At 34.3% G+C, this 13,838-nt stretch overlaps 1 pseudogene; it reads right to left on the bottom strand.

Annotated features, from left to right (window-relative positions):
* Nucleotides 1–4,451: 4,451 nt before the first annotated feature.
* On the bottom strand, nt 4,452–4,557 carry LOC137808884 (small nucleolar RNA R71; annotated as a pseudogene).
* Between the last annotated feature and the right edge of the window lie 9,281 nt (nt 4,558–13,838).

The raw sequence follows: 13,838 nt of genomic DNA on the forward strand, positions 1-13,838 counted from the left end.
CAAAAAATCCATTGGATGTGTTACATATGGACTTATTTGGTCCATCTAGAGTTGCTAGCTTGGCTGGAAATCTGTATGCTTTAGTTGTTGTGGATGACTACTCTAGATTTACATGGACTGTATTTCTTGCACATAAACATGATGCTTACACTGCCTTTAAGAAATTAGCAAACATTCTGCAAAATGAAAATGGTTGCTGCATAAAATCAATTCGAAGTGATCATGGGGGAGAGTTTCAGAATGCTAGATTTGAGAGGTTCTGTGAGAAGCATGGGATAGCACATACCTTTTCAGCCCCTAGGACACCCTAACAAAATGGTGTAGTTGAAAGGAAAAACAGATCATTAGAGGAACTAGCTAGAACTATGTTAAATGAATCTAAGCTTCCTAAGTATTTTTGGGTTGATGCAGTTTATACTGCAGCTTATGTGTTAAATAGGACCTTAATAAGACCAATTCTTAAGAAAACCCCATATGAATTATATAAGGGCAGAAAACCTAGTGTGAGCCACCTTAGGGTATTTGGGTGTAAATGCTTTGTATTGAATAATGGCAAAGAAAATCTTGGTAAGTTTGATGCTAAATCTGATGAAGGTGTGCACATTGGTTATGCTTTAAATGGTCATGCATATAGAGTCTTCTTCAATAAAAGGTTGCTTATAGTAGAAGAATCAATGCATGTTGTTTTTGATGAAACTGATCATAGCATATCTAAACCTGCTGCTGATGACCTTGACAGTAATGAATTTAAATCTGTTTTAAATCAAAATGAATCGATTCATTTTGATACTGCTGATACACATGCTATACAAGAATCTACTGCAGCTGCAGGTTTGCCAAAATAGTGGAAAACCCCAAGAGACTTAACCCTTGATAATGTCATTGGGAACATTGAGAAAGGAGTGTCAACTAGAAAATCCTTGAACAATTTCTGTGAAGCAATGGCCTTTGTATCTCAAGTTGAACCCAAGAATCTGAACGAAGCTCTCAAGGACAGCAACTGGATTTTAGCCATGCAAGAGGAACTGAATCAATTTGCTCTTAATAAGGTCTGGACTCTTGTTCCTAGAATACCTGAGATGAATATAATTGGGACAAAATGGGTATTTAGAAACAAGATGGATGAGCATGGAGTGATCACCAGAAACAAGGCTAGGCTAGTAGCTAAAGGGTACAATCAAGAAGAAGGGATAGACTATCATGAGACCTATGCACCAGTGGCTCGGTTAGAAGCTGTTAGATTGCTGCTTGCCTTCTCCTGCATCAAAGGGTTCAAGCTGTTTCAAATGGATTTGAAGAGTGCCTTTCTAAATGGTTATATAAATGAAGAGGTATTTGTTTCACAACCACCAGGTTTTGAAGACCATCAACATCCAGAATATGTGTTCAAACTCAAAAAGGCTCTCTATGGACTCAAGCAAGCTCCTAGGAAATGGTATGAGAGGCTAAGTGATTTTCTCACCTCACAAGGCTATGACAGAGGCACATCAGATAAGACCTTGTTCATCAAGAAGAAAGGAGTTGACTCAATTCTAGTACAAGTATATGTGGATGACATCATTTTTGGATCAAACAATGGAGAATTGTGTGAAGCTTTCGAGAAAGTCATAAAGAGTGAGTTTGAAATGTCAATGATGGGTGAGTTGAACTATTTTCTAGGCTTGCAGGTCAAACAACTCAAGGATGGCATTTTCTTAAATCAAGCTAAGTATTGCAAGGATCTGCTGAAGAAATTTGAAATGGACAAGTGTAAACCAATCAGCACACCCTTCTCAACAAGCTGTCACTTGTATCATGATGAAGCTAGAATTGCTGTTGATGAAACCAAATACAGAGGACTCATAGGATCACTGCTGTATCTCACTGCCAACAGGCCAGACATAATGTTTGCAGTGTGCATGTGTGCAAGGTTTCAATCTGCTCCTAAAGAATCACACTACAATGTTGCCAAAAGGATTTTGAAGTATTTGCAAGGAACTAAAGAAGTTGGCTTGTGGTATCTGATAAGTGTCTAATTTCAGTAATATATAATATTAAAATATAGGCACTTATGAGGATTTATTGCTAATTTACATATAAAATAATCCCTAATTTATGAATTTATACCTTTTTACATTTTTTATGATCTTTATTTGAATAAGAGTATTTTATTCTCAAATTTGGTGTTAATTGCAGATTTCTAAGGAAGATTGGAGATTTGGATTAAAGATGAATGATTTGAGCTAAAAAGATAAAGATAGAAGGTCCTAGAATGGAAAAAGATGCAAAGAAAGATTGCGCCTTTTTTATGTTTTATCATTTAGCCCATTAGCGCGACATAGGAAACAACCTAACCCTAGAAAACTAGGATAAATAGAGGGCTAGAGGCTCAACTTTAGTTGCCAGATTGAGAGGAAAACACCATAGAGTGAGTTGTAACCCAATTGGGAGAATGGAAGGTGATAGAAGTATGCGTGGCTAATTCTACCCTTTGGGATTGAGAGTAATCTACTCAAACTCTTATGTATTGAGGTGATATTTTATATATTAATATTCAGTTCTTGATTGATTATTGGTATTGTTGTTTTACTTTTAATTTTCCGTGACAAATTGAGAATCTTAAATCTGACTGGGAGGTATTTTTAGGGTTCGGACCTAAACAACAATACTTAACATATTTGAGTGCTAGGAATAGACTTGAAATGTTAATTGCTATTAAACGTCTGTTCTTATAAGTATGCGAGGGATCGATAGTTAAGGAACATTCTTAAGGATTTTATATGCGAGGAATCGATATAAATGATTTTTATACGGGCATCAATTTCAATTAAAGAACTTAATATTAACATGCTAATCAAAATACATGGGAGTGAGAGAGATGAAACTTAATTCCAATTTTTCCAATTGAAGCAACTAATTCTTTGTTTGTTTTCTTATTGATCAGTGCCAACATAATCACTTCACACTCTTTTTTATTGTTCTGTTGTTATATTTAGCGAATATTGTACTCGATAATTTACTGTTCTTTGTGGGATCGATATCCGTCCTTAGGGACAATTATTACTTCTGACAAACGCGGTGCACTTGCCGTAAAAAGTCATCAAGTTTTTGGCGCCGTTGCCGGGGACAGGTTTTGATTTGTTGAGTATAATTTCCTAAATATTGTGAATATTTTAATTGTTTTGATTTGTTTTAATTTATTATTTTTTTTTACAGATTCTTTTTTTTATTTTATTTGATTTTATTTTAGTTTGCTGATTTGCTGTTATTATTTTAATTCTTATTTTGATTTTAGTTATTTCTATTTATTTTCAGATTTAGTTTGATTTTTGTTTTGATTTTATTTTATTTTAGTTCTTTTTAGGTTTAGTTACGTAGTTTTATTTAGGTTTAAGTAGTTTTTATTTATTTGTTTTAATTATTTATCTATTACTAGTTTTAGCTTGTATTTTTACGTTAGTTTACGTAGTATCTTTAAAATAAGTTAGTTAGTTGTTTACGTTTTGTTTTATCTGTTTTATTCTATTTTGTTTTTATTTCTAGTATTTATTTTATTCTGTTTTTATTTCTTGATTTTAGTTATTTCTCGTTTTCATTGTTTTCTTCTATTCTGTTTTAGTTTTTATTTTATTTATATATTTTTATTTTTATTTTTGTTATATTTTTTATTTTTATATTTTTCTGAATATCTTTGTTTTATTTTCTTAGTGTCATTTTAGTGTTTTGTTTTTGTTTTATTTTATCTTTAAGTTTTAATTTGTAGTTTATTGATTTTATTTTAGTTAGCTATTTAAATTCTTGTTTATTTTTGAATTTTTGAATAAAAAAAATTAAATAATAATATAAAATATAAAATTGGGGTTACTACTTGTGATTTTTTCCTTCTAACCCTTGCATTAGTTGTTTTTATATGATATTGAGAGGTCAAATTCCAGAAGACCACTTGCTATTTGAAGCAGAAATTGAGAAGGTGGCCAGAAAAAATCGAAAATCAAAGACAAAAGAGAATCAAGAAGATAATAGAGAGTATTCTTCAACATCTTCTTCTTTTTCCATTGATATTTTTCAGGAGAATAACAACATGGCGGGGGAGGAAACACCACCTCCTAGGAGAACTCTTGGAGATTACGCCATACATCAAGGGCCTAGACACTTTTCTAGCATTGCAGTGCCTGCAACTAACAGGGCCTTGGAGATGAAGCCTGCATTCCTTACCCTCATTAGTACCAATCAATTCACGGCGATGGATCATGAGGATCCTCATACACACTTGGCTACTTTTTATGAATTGGTGGGAACTATGGGTTTCCAATCAGGTGATCTTGAGAGTATATACATGCGCTTATTTCCTTTTTCTTTGGCAGGGAAAGCAAAGGAGTGGCTTATATCTCATCCTAATCAGAGTTTAACCAAATGGAAGGATGTGGAGGAAAAATTTTTGCAAAGATTTTTCCCAATCTCTCGCTACATCAATGCTAAGTCTGAAGTATCTATGTTCAGACAAGGGGTAGAAGAGTCTTTTTGTGAGGCATGTGAGAGATTCAAGAGGATGCTGAGAAAATGCCCAAACCATGGGTTTGAAGATATTGCTCAACTGAGCATATTTATTAATGGTCTCAGATCAAATACAAAGATGCTCCTAGATGCCGCGGCTGGTGGCACAATGATGGCTGTTGATGCAGATCAAGCAACGAGGATTATAGAAGCTTTGGCCACAACTGACTATCAAGCTCAACATGATAGACAAAATCATCAAAAAAGAGGAGTATTGGAGTTAAACACTGCAGATGCATTGCCAGCTCAAAACAAAATTCTGACACAGCAACTTGAGCAACTGACCGCACATATGACCCAATTACCCCAAAAGTTGCATGTTGTTCAATCACTCCAAAGTCAGAATGTACCTCTCAGGTGTGATTTTTGTGGAGGTGATCATCCTAATGGTCACTGTTCTTATCAGAACAACGCATCCGAAGTTGAGGTGAATTATATGGGCAATCAAGGAAGGCAAGGCGGTTTTTCTAACAATTATCCTCAAGGTTGGAAAAATAATCAAAATCAGAATTTTGGATGGAAGCAAGACTATAATTCATCCAACAAGCAAGGGCCTTTCCAACAGCAGCATCAATCGAATTCTCCATCTATTCCTGACAGGATGAATAAAGTGGAAGATGTTTTGTCAAAGATTGTGAGTACACAGGAAAATAGTATGGCTACGATTAGGAGCATGGAAACTCAGATAGGACAGCTAGCTAAACAAATGTCACAACTCACACAAACTGTAGAAGGGAAAATTGGCCAATTCTCAGCTAACACTACCACCAACCCCAAGGAGCAGTGCAATAACATCACTACTGAAGGTGATGAGAAAACTAGAGAAGAAAATGGTGAGATGGTGAAGGTTGAAAAAGAAAAGGAAAAAAATAAGGAAGAGGGAGAAAATTGTGAAATTGTAGAAATCGCAAAAGAAATATCCCAGAGGAACATAAAAAAAGAAAAGGAAGGATTATTTTCTGACAATTTGCTTCCAAAAAATTATTTTGCAGGATGGCCAGAGAAAAAGACATATTTTGATGAAGTTAGAAGGAAGATATGTTGTTTTAAAATAAATATGGAGAGAAGGAAGCAGGGAGCAGTTTCTCAAAAACTTTGCCAAAGAAATTCAGGGATCCAGGGAGTTTTACTATTTCTGTGTCAATTGGTAATTTATTTGTGTATAATGCTTTATTGGACTTAGGGTCAACTGTAAATTTGATGCCATTATCCATGTTAAGACAGATAGGTAACTTGGAGGTTAAACCCACCAAGATGCAGTTACAATTGCCTGACAGAACAGTGAAGTATCCCTATGGTGTGGTTGAAGATGTCCTTATGCAAATAGACAAATTCATATTTCCGGTGGATTTTGTTATCCTGGACATGAAAGAAGATGAGGATGTCCCTTTGATTCTCGGCAGACCTTTAATGAAAACTGCTAAAGTCATAGTTGATGTTGACAAGGGAGAAATTCTTGTAAGGTCTCATGATGAAGAGGTAAAATTTAATCTTTTTAATGATGTAACCAAGTGTACTGCAGATGAGACTGGGAAACAAGAGGAAATTCCAAGAAATAGTGAAAAGATGAAGAGTTCAAAGTCAAAGGAGAAAGTTATACGTCATGAAAAGTTAGAGGCAAAAGGAGACAATCAAGGAAAGCTAGTGGAAGGAGAGGAGTATCGTCCAGGACAACCTATCATGCTCAACGCAGGTAGGGGTAGAGGAAGGAAGAAAACAAGAAAATTATGGGTCATCAAGGAATTGAAGAAAGACGGAAAAATTGAAGTTGAAGAGCCATATTCAAGACGGATAAAAGTGATAACAAAAGCACGGGTGGAACAAGATAAATATCCTCCTTGAAATAAACAGGCGTCAAGCTAGATGACGTTAAATGAGCGCTTACTGGGAGGCAACCCAGTCCACATTTTAGTTTTATGTTGTTACCTTTGTTTATTTTATTTTTCCAAAAAAATAAAAAAATAAAAAAATAAAAAAAAATCTTGTATGCCTCCTAATCATTTTGCAGGTTATGTATTTTGACCTGAGGACAGGTTCTATTAGTCAAGGGGGCAGATCCAGCAAATGAAGCAAGACTATAGATAAAATTTTTAACAAAAAGCTGGATGACTTCTTAAGAAGAGAGGATTGAGCAAAAATATGGTTCTATCTCTCTAATTCTCTTTTCTTTTCAATTATTTAAATTTTATTTTCTGTTTAGTTTTTATTTATTTTATTTTATTTTTCGGTTATTTTGTTTTTTTTTATTTGTTTATTTTTTTTAGTTTGTTTTAATTGTTTATTTTGTGTTTTGAATAAATTTGTTGTTTTTGTTAGTTTGTTAGTTTTAGGTTTTGAATTATCGTTCTTGAATAAATTTTCAGTTTTAATTTGTTTGCTTTCTAGTTTATTTTTCTCAAATAAAAAAGAACTAGAATATTAATTTTGAATTGTGGAAAAAAGAATTTGTGTTTAGATATTAAACAGTGAGATGAATTAGACACAGGTTAAAAAAGAAAATATGATTGAATCCCTATTCAAATGTAGTTAAAATTATGATACATGAAAATTTAACAGGATGATTGATTAGGACAAATAATGACAAGACAAAAAGGAATGAGACCATTTAAACCAAGTGAGTGTGTGAACCTTAAACAGTTTTGAGAGTTTTACTGATGAATTGACAGTTGTGGTTGCTTGATTTTTATTTTTGTTGCATCATAAAAGATCATGAAGATGATTGAGGCATTTGTTTGTGTTAATTAAGAGCCAGGGCCAAAAAGCCAACCTTTATATTAGAATTCCAATTTTTTTATATCTCCTTTGTTAATATTGCACCTTAACCTTTATTGATATAATTTTCTACCCTTTAGCATGTCTAAGGAAGGAGAACATAGATGCAATACATATAGAAAAGGGAATGGTTGGTTCTGATTTTGAAAGTTCAAAAAGTTGAAAATAGGAAGAATCTTTTCCTATTATTGAAAAAAAAACAGAAACAGAAGAAGCAAAAGAAATAAAAAAAAAAAAGATAGAAAATAATTTCATGAAAATCATGAAAAGAAAGAAAATGAGGAAAAAGGTGACATCGAAAGAAAGTGGTAATTAGATAACATATATGTTCTCTATAATTGAATTGTAGTATGTTCTTCTTCTTTAAGATGTGCATTTTGTTATCTAAGAAAAACCAATATTTTTTGGAAGCCCAGCCTCATTACAACCCTGTAAAAGACCTCAAGATTCATGTTTCTAATATGTTTGTGATTTGAAGATGAAATGAAAAGCAACTGTGATTTGTTATGATTCAGTGAAAATAGAGAGAAACACTTACCCGTGAGCATATGAGAAGATATTCCTTGATGAATTTTCATTTATTTGTTTTGATTTTATCCTGGAAATTGATTGTGTCTATAATTTTCTATATTTGAAATTGGAAGCATCATAAGTTTCTAATTTGATTTGTTGTTTAGTGAATTAAGCTGTATGATATTTAAATTCAAATATATTCATTTACTTTGCTTGAGGACAAGCAAGATTTTAAGTTGGGGAGAGTGATAAGTGTCTAATTTCAGTAATATTTCATATTAAAATATAGGCACTTATGAGGATTTATTGCTAATTTACATATAAAATAATCCCTAATTTATGAATTCATACCTTTTTACATTTTTTTTATGATCTTTATTTGAATAAGAGTATTTTATTCTCAAATTTGGTGTTAATTGCAGATTTCTAAGGAAGATTGGAGATTTGGATTAAAGATGAATGATTTGAGCTAAAAAGATAAAGATAGAAGGTCCCAGAATGGAAAAAGATGCAAAGAAAGATTGGGCCTTTTTTATATTTTATCATTTAGCCCATTAGCGCGACATAGGAAACAACCTAACCCTATAAAACTAGGATAAATAGAGGGCTAGAGGCTCAACCTTAGTGTGCCAGATTGAGAGGAAAACACCATAGAGTGAGTTGTAACCCAATTGGGAGAATGGAAGGTGATAGAAGTATGCGTGGCTAATTCTACCCTTTGGGATTGAGAGTAATCTACTCAAACTCTTATGTATTGAGGTGATATTTTATATATTAATATTCAGTTCTTGATTGATTATTGGTATTGTTGTTTTACTTTTAATTTTCCGTGACAAATTGAGAATCTTAAATCTGACTGGGAGGTATTTTTAGGGTTCGGACCTAAACAACAATACTTAACATATTTGAGTGCTAGGAATAGACTTGAAATGTTAATTGCTATTAAACGTCTGAGCTTCGTTCTAAGTTGTTCTTATAAGTATGCGAGGGATCGATAGTTAGGGAACATTCTTAAGGATTTTATATGCGAGGAATCGATATAAATGATTTTTATACGGGAATCACACTACAATGTTGCCAAAAGGATTTTGAAGTATTTGCAAGGAACTAAAGAAGTTGGCTTGTGGTATCCAGGTAATATTTCATTAAGTTTAACTGGATATTCTGATTTAGATTTTGCAGGTTGCAAAATTGATAGGAAGAGCACAAGTGGAACCTGTCATTTGCTAGGATCAAGCTTGATCTCATGACAATGCAAAAAGTAGACTTGTGTAGCTCTCTCCACTGCTGAAGCAGAATACATTGCAGCAGGGAGTTGTTGTGCTCAAACTATATGGCTAGGACAGCAATTAAATGATTTTGGTATCTTACTTAACCATATACCTCTATTGTGTGATAATACAAGTGCAATCAACTTAACCAAAAATCCTGTCATGCATTCAAGAACCAAACACATTGAAATTAGGCATCATTTTCTAAGGGAACACATATCTAATGGAACATGTGAGATTAAGTTCATTGGTACTGATTTACAACTTGCTGATTTGTTCACAAAACCATTAGCCAAAGATAGGTTTAATTTTCTGCTTAATGAATTGGGAATTATAAATGTCAATTGTGCCTATCAGTGAAAAATTAAATTTGTTTATTCGTAATTGAATGTGTTTATTTTCTGTACTGATATGCATTGATGACTAGGAAAGAAAATTTTTGATCTTTGACTGCTTGACTGACCTAGTGGGCATTAACCTCTGTACCTTTGACGGTTTTGGTCATGGTTATGTAACCGATTTGATGGTTTGGGTACTCAATGAAAGTATGAGTTGTGTGCATCGTGACCCTAAATATTTGTTGCATATTTTCAAAGATTCTCTGCACAAATTCACAGCATAAAATCTTCATGCATATCCACTCATAACTGCCATATCAACCCATTCATTTCTATATAAATTTGTGTGAATATCTGCTACTCACATTGGCTATCCATTTTCTGTTCTCGCTATTTGAAACCAAGAGAAAAAATTCTGGTTCAACCATGGCTTTTTCTTCAAAGAAATGGAAAAATAAGGGCAAGCAAACCACCTTTCAAGGTGTGCTAGAAGGTTGGTTCGCTGGAAATGAAGAAGCAATCAATGCCTACATTCACGAGACAAGCAGAAAGCAGATTAATATACCCAAGGTGCTAGATTTCAACTGGCTGAAATCTGAAAAATTGGAAGAAACAAAGGCTGTGTTGAAGCACCAAAAACTGAAAAAGTTGCTGGAATTAACGGGTAATGTATATCCTGACTTGGTTAAGGTGTTTTACACTAACCTCACATTGGATGGAAAGAATGTTGTCTCTTATGTGAAAGGGACCAAGATGAAGATCACAAGTGAGGTGTGGAATTCTGTAGCTGGAATAAAGTATGTTGGACTGAAAGTAGGAAAGGGAAACACCAGTGGAATTCAAGAATTCAACAAGCTGCAATACTATAAAAGCTGTATGAGGAATCCTACAGAGAGTATAAGCAGGTTCCATGCAGGGCATTTGAACCTCACTCCAGACCTTGTTGCCTACATCATAGCATGGCAACTTATCCCAAGAGGTACAAACCATGCAGTTTTACATGAAGAGGATCTAATTCTTCTATATTGCATCATGAACCAGATTAAGGTGAATTGGGTTTTCATTATCAATGAACACATGCTCAAATCAAAAAGGTTGGCTGATTACCGTTTTCCCTATGCTATTCTTGTTTCCAAATTGATTGATTACTTTGGTGTTGATGTTACAAATAAGAGAAACGACCCTATCAAAGCTGTAAGTGAGATTGATAATTCAACTCTCACCAAAATGGGATTTCACAAAATTGAGGACAAGTGGGTGGTTCTTAAAGGAAAGGGCCCTCAAGCAGAACATGAAGCATCAAACCTCCACAATGAGGATGAGGATGAAGCTGTTCCCATGGAGGATGACTCACCTGCTACCCAATCTGTGCATGAGGAAGTTGCTGCAAATGCCATAGTTGCCTATCAATCTCCAGAATACCGAGGAGAACCAATGTCCATGTTTGAAAGGCAAGTGTTGTATCGCCTTGATGTAATGACTGCAGAACAAAGGGCATACTTTGAGACTACTCAAACAAGGTTTCAACACCTTGATGATCAGATTGAAGGGGTTCAGACACAATTTGCAGAGCTTTACTACAAAGATTAGACGTACTTTCATGCTTTCTTTATCAGTTTTAAAACTTTGTAATAATGAACAATTTGTCTTTATCTTTTGGACTATTATGGTTATGCTTCTGGTTTTTTTTCCCTATGATTACATGCTGTTTGATGAATCCAAAGGGGGAGAAAAATAGCTCACCATGCTAGGTGAAGCTAGCTGAAACAGGGAGTTAATTCTACACCTAAAAACCATTTCACCTTCTATGCAATGTTTCTGTTTTTCTGGTTTAATTTGTGGTGCAGTGCAGGTTCTTAAAGCAACAAGAGCTATGGGGATTTGTCTCCATCAAACAGAAGGAGATTGTTGAAGATGGTTGCTGCCCCTTCAAGATTGTGTTTGATGAAGACTTTTATGTACATTTCATGTGTATTTTTGCTTTGCTTTAAGTGTGTCTTAGGTAGTGCTTAGAGGTTGTTTAAGAGTGAGTTTTTTGTTGAGTAACTCACCTCCTAGCCACTGGCCATGTGATAAGAACAAGCATAAGTTTTCTTAAACTGTTTTTCACATGTTTTACAAAAAACATGTTTACTGCATAAAAATAAATCTGTTCTTTTCTAAATAAACAGATTCTTTTTTAACTGATGCCTTGGCTAAGTCTTGTGAAAATTAGATTTTGTGCATCATGTATTTTGACTAAGTCTTCTACCTTTCAAAACAACTGTGTTTAAATAGTTAAGCTTTTCTGTTTTCGTTTTAAAAAATAAATTTGTTCATCTGTAAATGAATAGATTCATTTTGTCTCTAGTGCCATATCTAGCTTAAACGTTTTTCAGTTTTATCTCTGCACCAGAATGGTTGACTAAGTCTCCTCACTTAACAAATTCTCTAACTGCTTTTGAAAATAAATCTGTTCATTTTATTTTCAATCTGTTCATTTTATAACAGCTTTAACTGTTTTTCAAAAGTCTGTTATAAGTTGGTTTTCTATAAAATGAAAACTTGTTTATGAGTTTAAACATCGTTCATACATTTGTAAAAACAAGTTTTACAGCAGAGAATTAAGAGTTTACAAAGAATTAGCATTTGTTCTTCAAAGATTTCGAAAATCACAAAGTGTTTGTTCTTGGTTTGGTTCCAAAAGCTTGGTGTGAGGTGCTGCTACCGTTCTAGCAATCTTGCCTGCTGGTTTAAGGCAGATCTTTGTATCCTCAATCAGGTGTAGTCGTTTCACTTTTCATTTCTTGTAATAGTTTGGTTGAACACTCTTCTTGATAGGTTTTCTTGAAGAGTGTGTGCGAGCTGAAATAGGTTTTTTCAGCAAGAGTACCTAAGTTCTTGTAGGTTTCAAGAACAGTGGGAATTGTGTTTGTTTGTATTGTGATTTAGTGAATTTCACCTTGGTTTAGGTGAAGACTGGATGTAGCTCAGTTGAGTGAACCAGTATAACTGCCCTATGTTCATTCTCTCTCAATCTCTGCAATTAAGTTTTTGCATAATTGATAAAACAGCAAAGAAATAAATCGGTTCCATTAAAAATAAATCTGTTCTGTCTGGGCACGGTTCATATTGTTCTTAATTTCTGGAAAACTGGTTGATTTCAATAAGAACTCTTATAATCTGTTAAAAGCCATTAGAACAGGTTGATTGTAATAAATCACTCAATAAACTATCAAGCCATTAATTGAACCTTAATCACTTGCTTGAAATTGAAGGTTGTTGTTTTGGTGATTCACTGTTTTTCGTTCTAATATTAGTGTGTGAGCATCTGGAAAATATACATGCAGGTCTTGTGATTAACCTTGTTGCATAAACACTTTTCAAACACACAAACAGTGCTAAAATAAATCTGTTCATTTCCATATAAATCGATTTATTTTCTGTAAACTGTGTTAAATACTGTTTTTGCGAGAAGCTTTTAAAAGGTCAATTCACCCGCCCTCTTGAACTTTGACACTATTAAACCCAACACTTCAGACCCGCAACTGCAGTCCACACATCATAGGTGATCTCCATATCAACTTCCTTCACATGAGAGACAAGGTTGTTTCCCTCAAACTTGAGATTGGTGTAAAACACCCTAATCAAATCTGGGTAGATGTTCCTCTTCATCTCCAAGAACTTTCTGAGAGATTGATCTTTGAGCAACCTCCTCACATTATCTAGCTTTTGGCTTTTTATCCAATCAAAGGAAACAACTTTGGGGTTGTTTATCACTTGATATGATTCCAATAGCAAGATAGAGATGTTTCATAGACATGATATGGAATCAACTTGATGGAGATCAAGCCCAAGAGAACATGGAGGCCACTCATCAAGCTCAAGAAGAGGTGGAGGCACAAATGGAGGACGCCCATGGAGGTCAAAGTCCACCTCAAAGGATTACAAGAAGCATGTTCAAAGCTTTGGGAGCTAGAGGACATTTATTTTCTCTTTTTGTAGTTTCTTTAGTTGAAGGTGCTTAGAGGGAAACCTTAGAAACCTCTTTTGTTATAGCATCTTTTAGGCTTTAGTTAGGAGCTTTAGGGGGGTGTATTAGTAGATAGGTGTAGGAGTAGAATAGGGGGTGCCAAAGTGAAGGAAAGGATCACACCTTCCTTGCTTTGCAAATAGGCGCCGGTTCTAGTTTGATTTGGAGGGAATTTTGAATTGTTTTAGCTTTCATTTTTCAGCACCTTAGGCTATAAATAGAGGTGCCTTCCTTGTAAATTGCAGATTTGAATTTATCTAAAGAAACTATACTCAAAATTGGAGTGAGCATTTGGAGAGCTTTTGAGCCTTCTACTCTAGTCTTATCTTGAAGGACCATGGTTTCCTCAAGTGGGGGCTTGCACACTCATCTAGGAGCATCCATACTTCTAGTGGCGTG

The sequence above is a fragment of the Phaseolus vulgaris genome, chromosome 3, assembly GCF_051622355.1.
Source record: "Phaseolus vulgaris cultivar YP4 chromosome 3, ASM5162235v1, whole genome shotgun sequence".
NCBI lineage: Eukaryota > Viridiplantae > Streptophyta > Magnoliopsida > Fabales > Fabaceae > Phaseolus > Phaseolus vulgaris.